The following is a 6,000-nucleotide window of genomic DNA, read 5'->3' as shown; positions in this document are numbered from 1 at the left end:
TCTTTTAATTTTGGTCATGAGTCCAGGTCCTCCTTCCTTCCCTTGCTAGGGTCTTCTCTGCTCTCTTTTGACTTTCATGTTTTGTTGGAGGACTCCTAAATCAGTATCTGCAGTTCTGATTTCCCCCCAAATCCAGGGCCTCATTTCCAGTTTCCTTTCTTGCATCTCCATTCCTGCAGTCTGAGACCAAGCTTCCTCCTGCTTTCCGGGGCTGGAAATCTCTGAGTCAGACATGCCTAACTTCCCCCTCTTTACATTTTCCACATCCCATCAGCTGTCACATCCTGTCAAGCCTACTTCTGCAGCCTCTCACATCAGCTGTGGCATCTGGCCTCTCTTTTCCATTCCCATTACCATCCCTGTAATTCAGACCCTCATTACCCTGCACGCGGATCCAGGCAATCGCTGTCTCATTTGTCTCAGGGCCCGCCATTTCTTCTCCTCCATCCTGCACACTGTGGTTAGACGAATCTTGACAAAGTGCAGCTCTAATTACATCAATTCCTTGTTCGTGTTTTTTTAGTGGGTTTCCTTTGCCTACTAAGAATAGCCACGTTCCACAGCCTTCCATTCAGGTCTTCTAGATTGGAATCCAATTGCTGAGTCCAAGCTGTTCCTCCACTACTTTCTCCTTGTGTCTCTGTTCCAGCTAAACAGACTCCTTGCTCTCCCAGACACATCTCAGTCTCTCTTCATCTGTGCCGTCGTCCTCACTCATCTGTCAAACTAGCATGAATGTCCTCCCTCCAACGCTCCACCTTCCTAATTCTAGCCCTTCCTCCTGTCAATCTTTCTCCAGTTACCCCATACAACGACATCTCTCTCCTTGGGTCCTGCACAGAACTTGCCTTGTACTTCTTGAGGACATCAGAGTGTAGAGAAAACACGATGCACTTGGAAGTCAGCCATATTTAGGTTTGTAACCCAATTTTGTCACCATCTAGCTGTGGGAACTTAGGAAAGTTGCATTCCTTCACTGAATCTATTTATTCATCAACAAAATGATACTATTTTATAGTGCTGTTGAAAGGATTAAATAAGATAACATGTAAGACATGGGCACCCAGCCTGTTAATTTCTTACCCTTATGGAAGCTTTTATTTCTTACTTGATATTATCGTTCAGAGACATCTCAGTCTCCTTTCAATGAAAGTAGGCACACAAATAGCATAGCCTAGAGCCTGCCCATGCTCAACAAATGTTTATCACTAGACTGGAGGTTCTATAACTATGAAGGTGGTGCTATTCTTGGTTAAATAAGAGAGAAATTAGACCTTATTAGAAAAATATAAAGTATTGGTAATGGTTATGAATATATTGATATTTTCAAAGTTTGAATATTTGTTTTTGAATTTCTGGCTTTAACTCTACCTGAATTCCTTGAACTTTATTTTCCTTTCAAATCATTGGGGTTGATCAATGAGCCCAAGATCCAGTGATTTAAAAAATCCTCATCCTGTCCACAATGTGAAAGATGCTAAAATTAAGAGATTTACCATCAGGAAAACATAGTCTAGAGAAAAAGCTGAGAGTGTGGCTGTGTAACCTTTTCCTAATATCTCCAAAATATCAGTGTTCACTCATACAAAAATTTCTTTGAAGAGCTTAAGAGTGTGACTCACCATTCCCCTAGATCGAATCACAGAATGTCCAGGAAGCTCACGAGCATTGCCCCACAGTCATCTCAGCAGAAGCCAAAACTAGAGGCGGGATTACCTAGGAAAGACAGGAGGATCCTTTTGTCTGATGGAATAAATCCCTATGATACACATGGGAGACCCAAAATGTTCTTGAGAATTTTATATGAGTAAAAACGCTGCCTGTTTGGAATAAAAGAGAGAGACAGGATGAAAGAAAAGAAGGATGTTTGTCCCACAAAAGCCTATGGGCAAGAAACAGGCTTATGAAACTACTCCTGCTACTTTTTATGAAAAAGGAAATATGACTCAGAGGGTGGAACCACAAGCTCAGAGGGTGAGCCAAGAGTCACAAAGGATTTTCCCGGGCATTGACGCCTAATGGGGTTTGCCCAGATGACTATCAAAATTTCTTGGGACTTGTGACTCCTTTTGTTCTTTCCACTTTCTCTCTTTTCTGTTAAATGTCTATAACTAATATCCACACTTGTCCCATTATTGTATGTTGTGAGACAATAACTTGTTTTCCAGCTTCACAGAGCTACAGATGGAGAGAAATTTTGGATCCCTGGATGGATTATACCCAGAATCTCACCTATACCTTATTTAGATGATGAAATCTGGGACTTTGACCTGATGAGATTTAGGCGAGATTTTGGACTTTGAGCTGATTCCATAATGGGTTGAGAATTTGGGGGATGTTGGGATGGAGTAAATGTATTCTTCATTATTAACTACAAATAGGTCAGGTTGTAATAGAATGGTTATGATAAAAAACTGAGGCCGTGTGTTCACATGCAAAAGAATGAAACTAGATTCCTATCTTAATACCACTCACAAAAATTAGCTCAAAATGGATTCAAGGCTTAAACGTAAGACCTGAAACTATAAAACTCATAGAAAAAACATAGGGAGAAAGCTTCTTGATGTGGATCTTGGCAATGATTTTTTGGATATGACACCTAAAGCACAAGCAACAAAATAAACAAGTTGGGCTATATCAAACTAAAAAGCTTCTGCATAGCAAAGGAGATAGTCAAAGAAATGAAAGGGCAACCTACAGAATGGGAGAAAGTATTTGCAAACCATGTACCCAATCAGGGGTTAAAATCTAAAATACATAAGGAACTCACTCAACTCAGTAGCAAAACACACAAATAATCCGATTAAAAAATGGGCAAAGGATCTGAGTAGACCTTTTTCCAAAGAAGATTTTCAAATGGCCAACAGGTACGTGGAAAGTTGCTCAACATGACTAATAATTAAGGAAATGCGAAGTAAAAGTACAATGAGATATCACCTTACACCTGTTAGAATAGTTATCATCAAAAAGTCAAGAGATAAATGCTGGTGAGGATGTAGAGAAAAGGGAACCTTTGTGCACTGTTGGTGGGCATGTAAATTGGTGCAGCCTCTGTGGAAAACAGTATGGAGGTTCCTCAAAAACAGAGCTACTGTATGGTCTGGGAGTTCCACTTATGGGTATGTATCCAAGGAAAGTAAAATCACTATTCTGAAGAGGTATCTGCACCCCTATGTTCATTGCAGCATTATTTATAGCCAAGACATGGAAACAACCTAAGTGTCCAATGATGGACGAAGAGATAAAGAATATGTAGTGTAAATATATACAATGGAATACTATTTAGCCATAAAAAGAAGGAAATTGTGCCATTTGCGACAACATGGATGGATCTTGAGGGAATTATGCTAAGTGAAGTAAGTTAGACAAAGACAAATACTATAAGATCTCGTTTACATGTAGAATCTAAAAAAACAAACTCATAGAAACAGAGAACAGATTGGTGGTTACCAGAAACAGTGGGCGGAGGGAGGAGGGTGGGTGAAATGGATGAAAGACACAAACTTCTAGTTATAAAATAACTAAGTTCTGGGGAGGTAATGTACAGCATGGTAACTATAGTTAACATCACTGTATTATATATTTGAAAGTTGCTAAGAGAGTAGATCTTGGTTCTCATCCCAAGGAAAAACATGTGTTACTATATGAGGTGATGGATGTTAACTAAACTTACTGTGGTAATCATTCCAAAAAGTATACATATGTCAAATTATGTGTAAACATACAATATTATGAGTCAATTATATCTCAGTACAGTAAAACTGGAAAAAAAAAGGGGCTGTGTGGTACCAGATTATGGAGCACGGTAAATTCCAGGTGAAAGAATTCACATTTCATTCTGCATGAAGCAAGAAGTCTCTGCAAAGTGCGGTAGTAGAAATGAATAGGATACGACAAAGCCAGTGGAATTTTGGAATAAACAACCTTCCGTACCCAGGCCTCAGTTCTGACCTTGGAAAGTAACAATGGCTATTTAAAAGGAAGTGGCTGGAGTGCTGATCTCAAGCTCTCGGAATATCTAGACTCTTCTCTAGGCTTTGCCTCTGTCCCAGAACAGATGCTGTGGTCCCAGAGTACTGACGGTCTCCTCCTGCACCTGTAATTGCCTCCACCAGCCTAATAGCTCTCAGAGCTCTAGCTTTGGTCAAGGCTTAGAACCTGCGTGGCCTGTTGAATCTCCATCTGAAGACCAGAAGATACCCTTCACATTCAAGATGCCCCAAGCTGCACCCTTTACCTTCCCCGGAAAACTGCTCTCACATTTTCCCCGATTCCCTCCTTAATGACTTCCCCATTCATAGCATTTTCCAAGTCAGAAACCTGAGCGTTGTCTCTATCTCCCTTTGTTTTTTACGCATTTGTTCAATCAGCCCTCTAGACTTGTTAATTCCAGCTCTTAAATATCTTTCAATTCTGAACTTCTCCTTTCTCATTGCCACTGCCTTTGTTCATGTTTTCATCATCTCTTGCCTGGACAACTGCTGTAGATTCACGAATGCTCTGTGAGTATCAGTCATTTGGTCTGCCCAACAGTCGCCCACCCCACCCCTGACACCTTGCAGCCGCTCCTTCCTGTCCACTCCTATTCTTTGTTCCAGTGGGGCTGTCAATCAGCCCGACTCCGGCCACATGGATGCTGGGACGGTGAGAGCATTTTCCTGAACTTTTTATATTTGGAAGGATGGGTGAGTATCTTTTTTGTTGAATGGTAGGGCTTGTACGATGCAAGCCCAGGGAACGTGGGCAGCCATTGTTCCAGCCCCTGGCAAAAGCTGGAGGGTAATGACGTGCTCCAGAGCTGACAGAGATTGAGAAACGCAGGTCAGGGGGCTCAGAGAGGGGCGCTGAATCCCAGGTGTTAGTGTCTGCTCTATCCTCGTTCTACTTTTCTGCGTGAGCTGAGACATTCACCATTTCCCACAAGAGTTTAAGTTGTGCTTCTGTCACAGGTATTAATTTTGCTGTCTCCTCTCCACTTCTGAGCAGCCCCTTCACTTCCCATTACCAGTAGAGAAACTTCTGGCTCGTTGGCATGGCAAAGGTCCTTTCCATCTGACCTCTGACTTCCTTTTTGCCCTGGTGTCTTTCCACATCACCCACTAAGATGTTACATATGAGGAAGAAAAACAAGCAGGTTATGGTTTTCTGAATATGCGTCGTCTCATATCTGAACATTTGTCAACGTTTCCTCCCCTGCCTGCTGGCCCCTTTCCTGAACCTCCCCAACCCCCACCATCTGCCTGGGGAGCTCCAAGTCCTTTCCTCTGTTGGAAAATAATTATTTCTTCAAATCCTAGCTCAAATATCTCCTTTAGGAAGCTTCCTTCGACCAGCCACCCTGTCACAGTCCTTCAGATAAAATTATTCTGCGCTGTGTAATCTCTGTGACATGCATTTCCTTCTTTTGTTGCAGTTCCACACGGTAAGTTAACTTTTTGCGTGGCTGCCCAATTCCCCCTGGGGAATGTGAACTCCTCGAAGCCGGGACTGAGCTGGAGCACAATACTTGGCACGCAGTGGATGCTCAACAAACGTTTACTAACTTGAGAATTTAATTGAAAAAGAAGGTAACAAGGGGGCTTTGGCGCGATTCCTGTGAACTCATGCTGACTCCAGGACATCAGGACTCCTTTGACTAATTGCTCTCAAAGCCGAAGTCTAATAATGCGTCCTATTATTTTTCTGGGGGTCAGAGTCAACCTCACTGATCTGAAGTTTCCAGAATCTGTCCTTATTAAAACTGGGATGACTGCCATGATCAGTCTCCTGACATCATGTCCACTCCCTGGGATCATGCAAATAACCAAGGGGGGCTGTTATGGGCTTCACTGTGTCCCCGTAAATTCCTATGTTGGAGTCCTTACTCCCAGGGCCTCAGAATATGACTGTATCTGTAGATAGAGGCTTTAAAGAGGTAATTAAGTTAAAATGAGGTCATTAGGGTGGGTCCTAATCCAATATAACTCATGTCCTCTTAAGAAGAGGAGATCAGGACACAGA

The sequence above is a fragment of the Equus asinus genome, chromosome 18 (assembly GCF_041296235.1).
Source record: "Equus asinus isolate D_3611 breed Donkey chromosome 18, EquAss-T2T_v2, whole genome shotgun sequence".
In the NCBI taxonomy this organism is placed as follows: domain Eukaryota; kingdom Metazoa; phylum Chordata; class Mammalia; order Perissodactyla; family Equidae; genus Equus; species Equus asinus.
Note: the sequence above shows the minus strand (reverse complement) of the source record.